Source organism: Mauremys reevesii, linkage group 2 (assembly GCF_016161935.1).
Source record: "Mauremys reevesii isolate NIE-2019 linkage group 2, ASM1616193v1, whole genome shotgun sequence".
In the NCBI taxonomy this organism is placed as follows: domain Eukaryota; kingdom Metazoa; phylum Chordata; order Testudines; family Geoemydidae; genus Mauremys; species Mauremys reevesii.
This window is the reverse complement of record NC_052624.1, coordinates 96571720-96589605: the sequence shown is the minus strand read 5'-3', so window position 1 is coordinate 96589605 and position 17886 is coordinate 96571720. Positions and strand designations below refer to the sequence as shown.

General features: G+C 42.1%; 1 long non-coding RNA gene across 2 annotated transcripts; it reads left to right on the top strand.

The window, feature by feature from the left end:
- Positions 1-6374: 6374 nt before the first annotated feature.
- Positions 6375-17156, top strand: LOC120399427. Of its 2 annotated transcripts, none has more exons than XR_005595151.1 (3): positions 6375-6435; positions 12286-12393; positions 16888-17156. It is a non-coding gene; the product is annotated as an uncharacterized LOC120399427 (long non-coding RNA). The 2 variants fall into 2 exon arrangements; XR_005595150.1 differs by lacking the exon at positions 6375-6435 and adding an exon at positions 9108-9243.
- The last annotated feature ends 730 nt before the right edge of the window (positions 17157-17886 follow it).

Genomic DNA, 17886 nt, shown 5'->3' with positions numbered 1-17886 from the left:
CATAGTGACCCTTGATAAAATAAAGTAATTTTGAGAACTACTCAAATTATTTACCTATTTCAGTGGCTTTAGAAAATAATTTGCAGTGAGAAAGCAGTGGTATCATACAAGCTAAATGAATAGCAGTTGGGTTCTTGTAGCATTTTTACAAAAATTTTCAAATGTCATTAGAAAAGATAGCCAAGAAACTAATACACTGATATGCAATTTTATTTTTGTCCTCTTTTTTTCATGTGTGTGTGTGAAATGATACTTACCTTTATAATCCAAAACCTAATGTGTACTGAAACTTTATGTAATTTTCTTTGGTTGCAATACAAAGGCTGATCAATCTTTTTTAATTAAGAAGAAAATAATGTGATTGTTTGACAATATTTATATTTCCCAGGGCAAATCAAAAATCAATTTTAAACTTAGCCAATAACTTCTTTTTGTAAATTCTTCCCTTCACTGGAAAGTCTGATTATTCTGCTAGTAGACTTACACAGATTAATTATTAGGCAATATATTGAATTCAAAGTTTTGTTCATGGTCATTTTATTATTTAGCTGGTAAGGCACATCCTTTTTAAGAAAAGGTAATTCCATCTTAGGTGTGTTTGGCTGTTAAGCAGCATCTTCTTCCACTTACTAACTTATCTTACTGCCAACTGCTATGATCAACACCAAGTGAACTTAAAGTGCCGTGAGCTGGCCAGTGGAGAACTTCCACTGTGCAGGGAACCTCAGTCAGTGGGAAGCAGGCTGAGACAGCTCTGCCACCTCCTATGCCAGCTGCCTCTGCATCAGCATAACAGAATGGGGACATGGTGGTAATGGGCTGAGGGTAGGGTTTGGCTTGACAGAACATGGCTGTCCTATGACTAGTCCTTCATTAGTGTAAGGTCCCTGAGCATCCTTGCAGCTCCAACTTGTACCAGGGCCAGACAGCTTGAGACCAGGGAGCTGCAGAGAACTCCCTAACTGTCCCTCTCTTTCACTGGGACTGAATGAGAATCCAGCCTCCTGGCTTTTGCCATCTGTCTCTGCCTCAGGTATTTCTATAGTTCTTAATATTGAGATTATGATAGCACCTAACTGAGATCAGGAGCCTATGTGCAAGGCACCATACAAACATGGTAAGAGCCAGTTCCTGGGCTAAAGAGCTGTCATGTACCTGTGGTTCTTTCTGGAAGGTGGTGATATGTAGACGTATCTGAACCATTTTCCTTTCTGATGAAGTTCATTAAGGTGAAGCTTTTCACAAGATGTTTGGTGAGAAGTAAAGTAGTTTGTTAGCCTCTTATTTCAACTAGCATATGCCATACTGTATAATTCCAGCATTAACTGAGGCAACTAACTGGCTCTTCCATAGCTAGCTCTACTCCAGAAAGCAGTTCACAAGATCTAGTGTCAGACATGTCATCTTCAAATCACCAAAGAGCTGTTGTGGGTTACTGAGTGCGACAAGATATTCCCATATTCTATACATAATCAAACTCTTATGGGAGTTTGAATTTCCTAAGGACTGGGTCTTCCAATTCAGAGACTGTGGGGGATGAGAGGTAGAGACAACATCTTCTGAGACCCATTCCGACAATTTCAAATGCTCTGTTTTACTCAAAAATATCTCTGTGTCACTGCAATATTGAGGATGGGAGAAAGGGGGAGCATGCATTCATTCTGATTCAGCAAGTTATTTAAACGTGTCTCATTTCAAGCATCTGAGTAGTGCCATTAAAGTCAGTGAGACTATTCACATACTTAGTTGGATGCATGCTTAAGTAAATTGTTGAACCGGGGCCAAACTACTTATTTACACACACACACACCTACCTTCTTCATCTGTGTGTCAAGCAAACTTAACTTTAAAAAAATAATTAAAAGTGAGCTTTTTCTCTAGGCAGGCTTCCCAAAATGCTCTCAGTCCTAAGTAATAACAAGTAAATTTACTGTCCCATCTATCACTGCTAGTTTATTACAGGAGGAGCAGTATTTCAGTGTTGGCAGCAGTGCTAAATTGGTTACTGTCTGCTTAAGCTTCCAGTTTCTGTCCAAACAACAGCAAGTAATTCTTATAGGAACTAATCTTTATTTGGGGTGGGGGGACGGGTGTTAAACATACAATTTAGCTTATAGTTATCTTGTTTTATATTAGAGCTTAAATCAGATTGGAGCTTATGGAAAGCAAGACCTATACATAGATCTGAATGTTGTCATTTTGACCACCTCTAATTCATATGGCACCCCTCACTGCAAGTCCTCCAACAAAGTCCTCCAGCAGCACTGCTAAACCCTTTTATGACAGAGAGCATCCAATAAGCACCACATATTACACTGCCCAACAAATGAAGAAAGGAATTGTTAGCAAAGGACAGTGGGATAAACTTCTTACAAAAGTGCCAAGGGAACTTTAATGTCCACGCAGAGAGTTCAGGACTTGGATTTTCAACATCTCAGTCAAGATTCCCCTCCTTGTTCAAGAGAGTCACTGTGACCCAGGGATGGCATGGAATTCATTCCCAAGGTAGACCATTTTTCTACCACCAGTTCTCCACAGAGCATTGAATTCGGGGTTGGGGATAGTTTTATTCCCCACCAGGGGTTCTATAGGAGGAATGGACTGAGTCAGTACAACTCTTCCATACCAGTTGTCCTGGCCAAAGCCTGTCCTTTGGTAGTGCTGCCCACTTTTGGCCAGGAAAGAGGAAGTAGCAGTCACCTTCTTCAGTAGTAATCCTCCTGTGAGAAGATTTCCTACCATCAAGGACCAGGACCTCTGCCAGGGTCTGTGGTAGCGGAAACTACTACAGACCTTATAGTGAATCTAGCCCACAATCTGAAAGACCCAAAGGAAGTAAACTGCATAGAAGTGAATTTATCTGTCTTGGAAGAATGAAGGGCTTAGTTATTCCTGCTGGGATCTGAATTTTAGTACCAAGGAGCATGGAGCACAAAAGCATCCCTGCTTTAACTCCATTAATTCCAGTGCAGTTAATACCACAGATGAATTAGGCCCTATATGTTTCAAACCTGAATTTAAAAACAATGAATCATCCCTCTGGCACATAGAGCAGAATTTTCCTCCCACACCTCTGTTGTTGTTGTTCTCTGTGTTTTCTCTTCTGTTTCATTTCTTTTTTTCAGTATTATTAAGCTGTGGAAAGTTGATAAGATGATGATGAGATACATTAAGGATGCTCCATCCTTTACATGGGTGAATGGGTCTTTGTAATTGCAGCCTGTTGTAATTATTTTTTCTCAAATATATGTTGTTTTTACTCTTTTTTCCAAATATAGTAATTTTGAAATAAAAAATTACCTATTTAAACTTAATACAAGCTTAGAATGTGCAAAAATACTTACAATTTTTCATTTGAATTTCTTCCCCCTAGAGGAGTCAGAGTTATTCGTTAATTTGTTTTTCTTAGCCAAAGCTAATACATGTCCCTATACCCTAGTTTTTTCTCTAGAAAAAACTATTATAAGTTTACATTTGGACAATAGCTCTCATTAAACTAAGTTGTTGGTGTCATAGTTCAGTGCAACTGCATCTGTATTCCCCCTTTGTGTACACCAAGGGTACCAACTCTAGGCTCCTAGCTCCTCCGTTTTCGCCTCTCTTGGGTACAGAACCATGTCTCTTTCCCTCTTGATGAGGGTTTTTCCGGCCTGCATGGTTCACTAAGTACACTGTGATATTGACCGCAAGCAAGACTGCCTAAACAGGCCAGTGTCTGAGCTTTGCTTTCTCTCCAGAAGCTATGGACAGGGTAAGGGCCCACAGTTATAACTTACCACACAATTCTCCATAAGCAACCACATTTATTGTTAAGGTAAAAGCATTACAGAGAAAACATACTAAAAACAACAAAAGAACCTATACACCTACTAAAAAGCTTACCAGAGGTTACTACAACTCCAACTTCAGGCTCTGGTAGGAGTCCTTCAAACAAAACCAAGAAAGAGGTTTTTCCATAGTTTTATAACTGTCTCCAGATTCAGATTCAGAATCAGAATTCAGATAGTAGTTTCTTTCTTTTTTTATACAACCTGAGCTAAGGTAACAGAGCTGTTCAGCAGGCAATGACTCAGGGATCAGGATAATTTCAAAAGGCTTTTTTTTTGCAACCCAGAGGTGGGGTGCATTCATTTCCCATCATATATATTTTTTTTTTTTTTTGCACACACTTTTTTGCTCATATAACCATTCTCATGGCATTTTTGGTTCAATATAGTCTCCTGAACACCCAAGTCTCACATCTTGCACATCTCCTCGCTCAGGAGGTTACATATAATCCTGCCCCACAATATATATACCATTCATTTTTAATTAATTGGACTCTCGAGATACTTACTTTTAATTCAAAGGTCTCTCCCAAGGATATGGGAAAAAGTGTCATATCTCTGTCCCAGTCAGTCAGGAGTTTTTTTTTTCACTGTTCAGTGAATTCATATATTGATTGACTTATATAGACATTGAATCAGGCAGTAAATCCATTTTATAGTAGTTTTTTTATTTGTTTTTTTTTTTCAAAAAAAAAAAAAAATAAAAATCATCATAAATGGGGAGGAAAAAAGGAAAAAAGTTGCATATTATAGTAGATGAAAGAGAGAGAGAAGAGAGAGAGAGAAGAGAGAGAGAGAAAGAGAGAGAGAGAGAGAGAGCTATGTGTGTTACTACTACTAGTAGATTATTAAAAAATAGTAAATAAAAAAATCAGTACTGCTGTAGACTGTGCAGTCAGTGGTCATGTGTGATTGAATTTATCTCACAACTTTAATTCTAAAATTAAAACTATTAAGACCAACATAAATTGCAGCACTGATACCAGTTAGTCATTACTGGCCTGATTCTCCTCTTTCCCATCTTCTCCTTTCCATTTCATTTCCCATGGCTTGGCATTTTGACTATTTGCTTCTGATGGCTGGTGAGTCATGTCTTTTTCTGAGGTGGTTCTGTTCCTTGTGTGTATGTATTGGTGTGTTGTGTGCTGAGAGAGAGGACACTGAGAGAGGAGGAGAGAGAGAGAGGAGGGAGGAGGAGCCTAGTTCAAGGCTGTGAGGAGCCAGGAAAACCTGTAAGAAGTCAGTCTGGAAATAGCTTAGTAAATTAAGATGAAGAGAGAGAGCAGATCTCTGTCTGCAGCTTGCCCTCTCTCTGTTTTCTGTTTTGGGGTCCTGTGTTCTCTGCAAAAGTGACAAAGTAGTGTTACAATGCAAGCTCCAGGAAAAGTAGTTATTTTTTTTTTTTTTTTTTTTTTTTTGAGTGCTGTAAACAAGTTTGATTGCCAGAACAGAAACAATCACATGAGAATGGGGATGGGATGAAGAGGCAAAAAAATGACAGAGAACAAATTTTCCAAAATTATTTGAAAAACATAGAGAATGACAAAAAAATTCCCTAAATTTCATATTCCTTTCCCAATACAAACTTTTCCATGTCCATAAAAAACAAACAGTGTTCATAGTTGGGGTAAGGTGATGGATGGATTGGAAAAGGTGATGGATGGATTCTTCTCAATGGATTCTATGTGAACTGTGACTTATTTTTTCCAGACCTCTTGTTAAATTTGATAGCATAGGTATTATTTTTATTCATTTTAGTATTTCCATTCATTGTTTTCATGTGTACAAGACCTGGATGTTGTGTACCTGCTGTACAGAATGGAGCATGATTTGTTATACTTTTGTTTATATATTTTATATATTTTATAAAGTATCTTTCAAGCTAGTGATGAGATATAATATAAAGAGTAAAATATAAGAAATAATAGTAATTATTATTTAAATGTCTGATCTAATTACTCAAGTCAGGTGTATTTTCTTGTACAGTACTTCAGACAGTCATGAATATATAATAGATCATTGCACTGTAGGGCATATTCTTCCAACACCAACATAGCTCTGTCAGTTGTCCACCAGAAGGCAGTCAACTCTTAAGTCTCATTGTTTCTACTTCTCATATCCTTGCTACAGTGCATTTTACCAGGGACACCAGGGAGGTGCAGGTAAATAACAGAAAAAGACGTGTGGTGCCAATATACAAAAATAGAAAGATCCTAGTGATTACTGGCTAGCAAGTCTAGCTTCAATCCCTGATAATATCATATAACAAATGTGACAGACCCAGGCCAGTGGGGTACAGGAGTCTGGCAGAGGGCAAATATACTGGTCACTGGATGAGTAGTTTTCTGTTCCCTGAGTGACCAGAGCAGGGGCTGCACTAGAGTAATCAGGAACCTGCTAGAACCAATTAAGGCAGACAGGCTGATTAGAACACCTGCAGCCAATCAAGGCAGGCTAATCAGGGCACCTGGGTTTAAAAAGGAGCTCACTTCAGTTTCTGATGGGCATGTGAGGAGCTGGGAGTAAGAGGCACAAGGAGCTGAGAGGGAGTGCTGTTGGAGGACTAAGGAGTACACGTGTTATCAGACACCAGGAGGAAGGTCCTGTGGTGAGAATAAAGAAGGTGTTTGGAGGAGGCCATGGGGAAGTAGCCCAGGGAGTTGTAGCTGTCATGCAGCTGTTACAGGAGGCACTATAGACAGCTGCAACCCACAGGGCCCTGGGCTGGAACCCGGAGTAGAGGGTGGGCCCGGGTTCCCCCCCAAACTTCCCAACTCCTGATCAGACACAGGAGGAGTTGACCCAGACTGTGGGTTCCACCAGAGGTGAAGATCACTGAGGTGAGCAAATCTGCCAATAAGTGCAGGACCCATCAAAGTAGAGGAGGAACTTTGTCACACAAATGATAACAGAATAGCCTCTAAGCTTTAGAGCATCAGAATAAGAGTGGCTTATAGAGAGAACATCTTTGTGATAGAATGGGTGATGGACTTCTTTGGTGATAGAATTACCAAATAAGAGGATGAAAGGAATGTGGTGGATGTAATAAGTTTTTAAAGCATTTAATAATGTGTCACATGAAACCTTACACTCAAAATTAATTGACTGTTTTTGAACATGAACAGTGTCACAAAAATTAAAACTGGCCAAAGGACCCTAATCTAACAGTAATAAGCAGGAGGTGGAGGGAGGGGTGAGCGCATACTGTAGAACCACTGGGACTGTTGTTAGACTAGCCACATCTTATCAGGCATATGAATTAATAATCTGAAAAGGAAGTGTCATGGTTCAGGGCTATTTCTGACCCTTCTCTGGTCTGAGTACATGCCCTTAGGTGTCAGGCTTTGCCTTTAATCCTGTGATTCTCCCACTCTCAGACTGGGTCCCTGGCCTGCAGCCCACTGGGTACCAGCCCTGATTGTTCGGGTCTTGCCACTCGTGCCTTTGGGAGCTGCAACTAGTGGTGAATACAGTGACCCAGAACAGCCTTTGTTAAAAGAAAGTACTGTTTAAATTGCAATAATAGGAACAAAGCACAAAAAGCAAAAAGGGATTTTAAGATAATAAAAGGTATATCCATGTCTATAGGTTTAGGTAGGCCTAGTTTATCCCAAACACCCCAACTTCTGGGGTCTGGAGGTCCACTTTCTGCCTCCCTTCCGTTGTTCTTCAGAGGCTGTTTTGGTGTTTGTTTTTTTCTTTTTTAATACACCCAACGTTCATTGTTCCCATTTTTCCTGCATGGATTCCCCATGCTGTGGCTACTGACAGGGACTCCCTCTCCCACCCACCATAGTCAGAAATAAAACTTCAACGAGAATGACACCTGCATTGTCCTCTACGTTGTGATACAAAGACACGCAGCACAGCCCTATTTGGCCCAGGTCAGCTAACTTGGGATCCAGCTGCAGGGCTATAAAATAGTAGCGTAGATGTTTGGGCTCTGGCAGGAACTTGGGTTCTGAGACCCCATGATAGGGGATGATCTCAAAGCCCGACTCCAGCCGGATCCCAAATTTCTACACAGCTATTTTTAGCTGCAAGCCTGAGTCTATTGATCTGAGACTTGATGCTGTGTTTTTTTTATCATATAGATGTACCCTAAGTATGCGTAAATTAGGTGCTATCTGAGGCTTGTCTGCTTTCCTGCATATGTACTGTCAGTTCTTGCTTGAATTAACCCTTTATTCTCAGCCAGCTAACCATTCAATAACCAAACAGATGAAACATAATATTAATAAAATATTACAGCAGCTCCCAGGTCCTTTGCAGAGAGCAAACAGCATGGGAATTAAAGATTCAGATAATATTAGTTTGGGAGCAGTTAGTAACACCAACAATCCCAGAGAAATAATATAAAGTGACCTTGAGAGGGTAAGGACAGAAAACAGCACAAAGACTCAAGATGACAAATTCCAGCTAATAATTTGTCGGCACAGAGTCAGCAAATATTGAGAAGGAATTATGCAGGGTGGTTCAAAGAAGCAGGAATAGGAGAAAATAGATGAAATTAAGAAAGGAAAAATTTAGGGTAAATAGCAGGAAGATAGTGAGATCTATAGGATGTTCCAAAGGAATGGCATAAGCCCCATCACTAGAGATGTTTAAATCACTAAAAAATGTATTGTAGGAAATACTGGCAGGGGGAGATGCTAATTCATACGTTCCCATGGGGAATGTAAGCAGGTTACAGGAGATCACAACCATGCTCCCTTACCTTATAGCTCGGTGGGAGGAGAGCACTAAACCCTTTTTCTGTTGTATCATGGCATCACATCAAGGAAAAGGTTGAGAGCTATTGGTCTAGAAGATCCTACCTGGTCTCTTAACTTTAATTCCTCATTATAATTAATATTAAAAACAAGGGGGGGAAGAAACAGGTTAAAGAATATTTAGATAAGTTAGATGGGCTCAAGTCAGCAGCACCTGATGAAATTCATGCTGGGATACTCAAGGAACTACCTGAATGTAAACAGCTTTCCCCTTCAGCTCCTGCAAATGCAGGCTGATAAGCTCTCCTGGTGAATTATACTGCACACACAGTACATCAGGGTACCTTCACTAATTGTGTGGTGTTTCTTCCTCAAACTCAAAGTACAACCTAGTATAGCATCAGGTGGATGGAAGTCCCTGCCTGCTTGTTGGGTTAGCTTTTTATACTGCTTGCTTGCTTCTTTGGGTTCCCTATCTGGTGAGCTAATTACCTCATTAGCTCCTCAGACTCCCTACAGGTATAAGTGATTCCCATCTACCTTTCCAACCCCAATCAAGCTACCTAGCTCTCTCCTATTTTCATCATACCGAGTGCCCTGGGTGATCTAAGAGACCAGGATGCTGGCCTCCAAAGGGCTTTATTTATAGCTTCTAACAGCACCCTGTCACACTGAAGCAATTTTTGAGAACTTATGGAAGATAGGTGAGTTCTCAAAGGTATATTTATGCCCTGGTTTATGCTGAAGTCAAGAAACTTTGAAGGTTGGGGCTCACCAAGGAACTCTCAGATCACCTCCTAAAGGATGTTGAGATTTTAATTCTTTTGGGTCTGCTTATACTTGTGCCAGCTTCAAAAGCTTCTTATGGGCTATTCTGGCAGTAGGGGTTGAAAAAGTAAAGCAGAATTTAAGCCACAAATCTTCTCTTGACCATGGCCCCTAAATCATTGTCTGTGAGGTAATGGATTCCCCTACATCAAAGTAATCCTTGATATCAGGGTAAACCAGTTACACATTGTATTGGGGTGAAAATGTAAATGAGCTGTAACGGGGTAGGATGTGGTCTGATATCTTCAAAAGAAGTCAATGATGGTCCCATATTGGCAGGAATTTAGAGGGCCCAGCCCCATTCTTATCACACACTAGTTTACACCAATATAACTCCACTGACATCAGTGAGAATCAGGAGCACCTCCACTGGTTGAGGTGAAATCAGAATCAGGCCCTTAGTGTGTCTTGGCAGTGTCCTGTCTGGCTAAGTAAAAGCTAGCATTAACAGTTTCCAAAGGTCCTCATTTTTTATGTGAAGGGGGTTGATAGGCGGGATTCCTAGGGGTCTTGTAAGAAGAGACGTTCTCTCCACTAAGAGAAAACAACATAGTTTTTGCATTCATATATTATGGGCCAGGTGCTCAACAAGTGTAAATTGGGGTACTGACTTCAATAGAGCTTCACAGATTTATACCACCTTGGTGTCTGCTCCTATATCCATTAACTGAATATTGTCAAACTGTTGAATGTTTTTTTCCACAAGCCTTGTTGAGTTGATTTCATGCCCTCAGATTTAATTTTCCATTGGAAACTATTGAAACATTGAAACAAAATAGTGGGTTTTCCATTGAAAATAGCAGAGTTTGCATTTCAGTATTGGACTTTAGAATTAGGAAGTACAGTTGCTCAGAATGGGCTCACTTTCAGTCAAACATTTGCCCATTTGTCTAGCAAAAACTTCCACAAATTGTTTGAAAAACACTTCAACCCAGTGGGCCTCTTCTCATATTTGTGAACAAACACAATAATAATTATTTTTGTCTGTTTGCAATGAATATTTTAGATACCGCTACTTTTATTGACCTTTTTAAGTCTCTGTATTTAATCTTTTAAAATAAAGTGAGGCACTGCAATCCAGCTAAATCAACCCTGAGCTTCTCCAAGGGAATAGATCTGAAATACTGCTTATAGAGCAGCTTCCCTCAAAACTTGAAGTAACTACAATCATAAATAAGGATGAAATGCCAATGCCTATTTTAAGTTAATTGGTTATGCCACTTTTAAGGCAGTTTCAAGCTTTTGGGACTTTAGGGCAAAAATATTCCTTCTTTTGGGGAATATGTTGGAGAGTTTGCAGCTTTCCTACTACTGATGGCAAAAGTAGCTGGTGACTGGCTGCTAGAAAATGAAAGCCAGATATTCAGCTGGAGTAAATCAGAATAGCTCCCCTGAAGTCACTGAAATCAATGGAGTTACAGGTGTATTCTATCTGAGGACCTGCCTCTGAAATTCCACACAGTTTAGAGCAGGATTGAGAAGCCTGTTAAATTATGGCAGGTTTTTTATTTGTTCTTCTCCTTTTTGGCTTCAAAGCAGAGGGGAAACTGGTAAGCCTACAGGGTCATAACATGGAATATATGCATCCCAGAAGATCCCTTAAAGCCTCTCTTTAGGGGCTGTGACAGTTATGGCAATTTCCTGCAATGTTTTGGGGAGATTTTCCTGTATTGTTTATCATTTTAGGGCAGGGATTCTCTATAGTACCATAGACTTTAAGGTCAGAAGGGACCATTATGATCATCTAGTCTGACCTCCTTCACAACGCAGGCCACAGAATCTCACCCACCCACTCCTGTATCAAACCTACGTCTGAGCCATTGAAGTCCTCAAATCATGGTTTAAAGACTTCAAGGTGCAGAGAATCTTCCAGCAAGTGACCCATGCCCCACGCTGTTTTCCTTCACTAGCCCATCTTTTCCTCTACCTGGTTCTCTTAATCACGTGCTTCCACCGTCCACTTTCCTCACCCAGCAGTCTCCCCTCAGAGTTCTTTGGTCCTGCTTCCATCTGCAAGTCTGAACTTTTCCCTTCAGACTCCTCAGATCTTTGCTCCATCATCTGCTTGAACCCCCTTCTAAACTCAACCAGAGTTTCCACCTGCATCTCCAGTCCTCAGATCTTTTATTCCATCAGCTCTATCAGGCAGCACTTCATGAAGACAAAACTCTTTTCAGGTACCCACTCCAGGATCATGTACATGCCACAGGTTCCACATCTAGTCATCCTCATTGCACCTTCCACTGCTTGGGTCACTACCACAGCTGCCTCTGTATCTGTCATAGGCTTCCCACCTAAATCCTGTAAATCTGGGAAACAAAACAAACCACAACACCACCACCCACAGCAAAACAAACCCCCAACGAGCACCAAAACACTGCTAGACCACCACACACTACCTTCACTAGCCTGGCTCTCTTAATCTTCTCCCCTTGCAAATTCCCACTCAAACTCCCCTGTTTACAGCTATCGGCTGGGTCCTGTGCCACTGTATCTGTCTATGCTGCTGGCTGGCTAGTTTTATAGGACCCCTAGTCAGAGAAGCCCCACCCCCAATCAGGGCTCAGCTTCTCTACCAGCACATTGCCCCTACCAGACTCCACACATACAAATACAACTACAAATACCTTCTCCTCCAACAGAAATCCCACTCAAACTCCCCTGTTTACAGCTCTGTTCGCTGGTTCCTGTGCCACTGTAGCTGTCTGGGGAGGATGATCACAGCACTTCTAGGAATTAAGAATTGTTGGGTTGATTAGGCAAATTCACTCAGGTTATAACACCTACAGAGAGCTACCACCCCCTGTAGAGGCTCACATATACTAGTTCAAACTGGATTCTCCAGAGACCAACAAAGAAAGGACTGTTGGTTAAATAGCTTGAATTTAAACTGACATGGGGCTTTCTTTCTGATCCAGCAAATAGACTGGACCTTCTGTTGGAGGGGGGATGACCCCAGTTTTTCCTGGGAATGACTGGAAGGACTTTGGCCTAACGAAGTTCTATTAAACCGATGGTGATGTTTGGTAAGCTTTTAGGAACTTCTATAGATTTTGTGTTTTTGCTGTAATGCTTTCTGCCTAAGAATAAATGTGCTTGCTTATAAAAAGCTGCGTGGTAACTTATATCTGCTGGCAATTATGTTGGTCATAAGCCTTTACAGACAGAGCAAAATGCAGATACTTGTCTTTTTAGGTACTATGTCTTTCTGGGAATATCACAGCATAGGCAGGGAACTATGAGGTTTGGAAAAGTCCTTGTCAGAAGGAGAGAAATGCCAAAGAGAGGAGACAACAGAAGAGCCAGAAGCCTATAGTGGGTGCTCTCCAGGGACTGAGGAGGGGGAACACAGGTGCAGTTGTCCTGGGCTGTGAAAGGGGCCATCCTCTGGGTCCATAAAGCCTGCAGTCATGGGATCATTAATATTTGTGATACCTCCAGTGATGATGCTCTTACTGCTTTCATTTTTTAAGAAGACATTTATAACCATTTCTCATGAGAAAAAGAAGACTTCAGTTGCTAGGGCTGAAAGCCTGTCTTTGTGGTGATTCCCAAAAATCATTGGCTTTTCACAGATACTCCCCCGAATGGAACAAAATTTTAGTGCATGCCATTTTGGAGACATGGCATGAAAGCATTAGAGGCCTTTTCAATCTATTAGGACCCATATCTCAAACAATTTCTCTAATTCACCTCAAATTTTTCTAAAAAGAAAATCTGCTCTGTCTACTTCCTACACATGAAAAATGTAAAGTGCACAGGATTTCCTGTTATGAAGTGTGGGGTCACAGTGACAAAGGCAGCCTTACTATGGAAAGCTTTGTCAACTCCTTAACTAGTGAAAATATGCCCTCTCTCATTAAAATAACTCATAGACAAAATATTATACAACACAATGGTTTTGAAGTAAAAAGTTCCAGGTAGAAAAGGCACTGTAATGGCTGGACTAAGAATAAGGCATATATTTTTAACAGTGAGCATAATTAACCACCAGTAAAATTTACCAAGGGTTATAGTAGATTCTCTAGCACTGGACATTTTTTAATCAAGATTTTAAAAGATGTGCTGTGGTTCAAATAGAAATTAATGTGGGGAAGTCCTATGGCCTGTGTTATACAGGAGGTCAGACTAGATGGCCACAATGGTCCTTTCTGACTTTATAATCCATGAAATCTATGAATAAACTAACATGGGGTTCTTACTCAAATTTAACTGTGGCCATGTTGATCATGTTCAGCAGTGAGACAAAGATACAGAGCATTATTCAGTCAACATAACCAGTAGTTAGCCCCAAAAGCAGCTTCATGGTTGATAGCATAATCAGCAATGGAATCAGCCAAGCCACTTACAACAGAATCAAATATGCTGCCAAATATTAGAAAGATACATTCCAGAGAGCTTGGCCTAATGGTGTTCAATCTGCCAATGTACCTCATGTGTAGCCACAGCTGTTAACACTGCTATTTAATAGGATACAACAGACGGAGGAGGAAGCATCATCAAATAGATATTTCTGCTCACGTTGTCATTTTTTAAAAAAAATTTTGCTTTGCTAAGCTGATAAAATCCAGGTTGTTGTTAATGGAGGTGACAGCGTATAGCATATGAGGAAGTTTATGCTTTAATGGTGTTGGGTGTGATAGCGTATTTGTGGATTGGCCAGGCTTCAGGAGGTTCAGACAAGGACCTGAACTACAGACCTAAGTAACTATACATACTTGTACAATGAAGGGCATGTGACTGGATGCCTATTTTAGTAAAGCATCTGTTAGAAGATATTCCTCCTGAATAACAAAGATCTTAAATGTAATATTTCTTAAATAGTACACGTTTTTCCTTCAGTTGACACAGTGAGGTGATACATGTTGATAAAGCATACTGACACTTTTTTTCCCCAGCTTCACTACCCCTAAATTTCAGTGTTGCAATGTGTGAACTACCAAAAAGGTGTTTTATACCACAGACTGACATGCATTGCTTGTCCTGGTGTAAAATCCTAATGGAGACAAGGCACTACCGGGACCTGTAGTTTCACCACAAGATGAATTAGGCGATGTCAGCTATGGGTGCAGGCATAGTGTTGACCTCATCTAGCTACAGGCATGTCTACACTACAAAATTAGATTGATTTTTTTAATAGAAGTTGATCTTTAGAAAACAATTTTATACAGTCGATTGTGTATGTCCCCACTAAGCACAGTAGGTCGGTGGAGTGCGTCCTCTTAACTGTGGCTAGTATCGACTCATGGAGTGGTGCACTGTGGGTAGCTATCCCGCAGTCTCTGCTGCCCATTGGAATTCTGGGTTAAGCTCCCAATGCCTGATTGGGGGGGGGAAAAGAACACTGTGGGTGGTTTTGGGTACATGTTGTCAGTCTCCCCTCCCTCCAGCCTTGAAAACAACATCAAACAATCATTTTGCACCCTTTTTTTCCTGGGTTATCGGTGCAGACACCATAGCACAGAGTCTGCTCAGCTGCACAGTGCTGTTGTGAGAATTTTAAACAACTCACACATTATCCTGCAGTATGTGCAGAGCCTGGCTAGGAGCCACAGCATGAGGACAATTGTAAGGAGGACATAGACACAGATATTCCTGAAAGCATGGGATGTGGCAATTGAGATATCATGGCAGCATTGGGGTTGGGTGATACAGTGGAATGCTGATTCTGGGCCCAGACAACAAGCACAGAGTGGTGGGACCACATAGTGTTGTGACGTGTCAAGTATCAGAGGGGTAGCCGTGTTAGTCTGGATCTGTAATACCCACTTCTTCAGATGCAAGTCTTGCATCTGAAGAAGTGGGTATTCAATAGTGTTGTGAGTATGGGATGATTCCCAGTGGCTGCGAAACTTTCACATGTGTAAGGCCACTTTCATGGAACTTTGAGTTGCTTTTCCCCAACACTGAAGCCCAGGAATACCAAGATGAGAGCTGCCCTGACAGTTGAGAAGCGAGTGGCGATAGCCCTGTGGAAGCTTGCAACACCTGACTACTACCAGTGAGTTGGGAATCAATTTGGAGTGGGCAAATCTACCGTGGGGGCTGCTGTGATCCAAGTAGCCAAGGCAATCAGTAAACTTCTGCTAACAAGGATAGTGACTCTGGGAAATGTGCAGGTCATAGTGGATGGCTTTGCTGCAATGGGGTTCCCTAACTGTGGTGAGGCAATAGATGGAACACATATCCCTATTGTGGCACCGGACCACCTTGCCAGCTAGTACATAAAAGACAAGGGGTACTTCTCAATGGTGCTGCAAGCACTGAGGAAACGCCCCCTTGCGATTCCACTGACATCAACGTGGGATGGTTGGGGAAAGGTGGATGACACTCGCATCTTTAGGAACTCCGGGCTGTTTGAAAAGCTGCAAGAAGGTATTTTCTTCCCAGCCCAGAAAATTACCGTTGGGGATGTTGAAATGCCAATAGCTATCCTTGGGGACCCAGCCTACCCCTTGCTCCCATGGCTCATGAAGCTGTACACAGGCAGCCTGGACAGTAGTAAGGAGCCCAGGTGGGGTAGGGAAGGACAAGGCCACATTGCTTACTGTAGCCACACTACCAATCAAAGCTGTTTGAATGACAGGCTTCTATGGCTTGGGCCATCCCCTGGAGTTGAGGGGCTGGGTGCCCGGAGCCTCCTACACCCACGTTCTTTGGCAGCTGGGTGAGGCAGCTATGGAACAGGGGGAGGAAGGCAAGCGTTTACACAATGGATGCAGTGGGGGTCTGTGCTCTAGTTGGCTTTCCTGCAGCTCCATCAGATGCCTGATCATGTCCATTTGCTCCCCCATTAGCCTCAGCATCTCCTCTTGTGTGTTTTGATAACACTCACTGTATGCTTTCCTGGCCTCTACCACCAAATGCCTCCATACATTCAACTGTGCCCTATCAGTGTGGAAGGAGTGGATGAGTTCTAAAAACATGTTGTTGTGAGTGTATGTGTTTGTGTTTTGTTTTTTTCTTTCACCTTCTAATCTGTGATAACCTCAGGGATGGAGTTGATATGGGGAGCATAGGAACATTTGCACCTGCAGGGGGGATAAAAAGGGAGAGTACAATTTAAGAAGATACATTTCTGAGAACAAAAGGGAGACTCTTTCACAGTGAATCAAGTAATTCACAGCAGGCAACACATGTTTTAGGTACAAGGTCTCATTTTGCCTTTTATTTTGAGAGCCTGCCGGCGTGGTGACACATCATACACAGCTGGGCAACAGCATTCGGTTTCCAGGCAGCCATGGTAAGCCAAAGGGTATGCAGGGTTGGTTTCTTCCATCTCCATAACCTGTGGGAATGGTTTCAAACTGCAGCATCCTCCTTTCCCATAGCAAGCAATGCTGGTTGGGTTTGCCATTTAAAAGGAGGGGCTGGGGTTTTGGGGTGGATGTGCAGCATGCACACACCCCACCACCACATGGCTATTCTCCAGGATGATCCTTTTTAGCCAAGCGCAAACAGCCCAGCCTGAACAGGGTCCTTTTACTGTTCCCTTACAAAAATTCCCCTATTTCAACCAGGTGACCATGAATTGTATCACTCTCCTGAAGCTGACACAGGAAGATACAGACCGAATGCTGCTTGAACGTGACCATAACCAGGACCATTCGCTGCCATGCTTTGTGCTGCAATGATTCCAGACCACTTTCTACTGGCTTGGCATAGTAAAGTGTCCTACCGTGGAGGACAAAATAAGGCAGCCCTCCCCAGAAACCTTCTGCAAAAGCTTTCAGAGTACCTCCAGGCAAGCTTCATGGAGATGTCCCTGGAAAATTCCTGCTCCATTCCCAGACACGTTAACAGACTTTTCCAGTAGCTGTACTGGCCGCCGATGCATCCGCAAATCAAACATTAAACACAATTGCTTTTAACTCCTGTAGTGTCATTACAAATGTGCACTCACCAGAGGTGCCTTCTCCGCCTTCAGGGTCCAGGAATAATTTGCCCTGGGAGATGATTGGCTCCAGGGTGATGAAAAGGTCCTGGCTGCCAGGGAGAACAGATTCTCTGCTTGCCTGCTGCACATTCTCCTCCTCTTCCTCATCCACAAAATCCTCCTCTGTGTTGCATGAGTCTCCCCACTTGCAGGTGTCCATGGGCAGTGGTGGGGTACTGGTAGGGTCCCCCTCTCTGTAGAATGCCATGCAGCTGATCATAGAAGCAGCATGTGTGGGACTCTGACCTGGAGAGACCATTTGCCTTCCTGGTCTTTGGTATGCTTGCCTGAGCTCCTTAACTTTCACACGGCACTGCTGTGTGTCCCTGGTGTAGCCTCTCTCCACATGTCCTGTGTGATTTTTGGCATATATATCAGCATTCCTTCTGTTGGTTCAGAGTTCTGCCTGCACAGATTCTTCTCCCTATACAGCAGTCAGATCCAGTGTCTCTCGTTCGCTCCATGCTGGAGCTCGTTTGCGATTCTGGGACTGCATGGTCACCTGTGCTGCTGAGCTCACCATGCTGACCAAACACGAAATGAAATTTAAAAGTTCACAGGGCTTTTCCTGTGTACCTGGCTA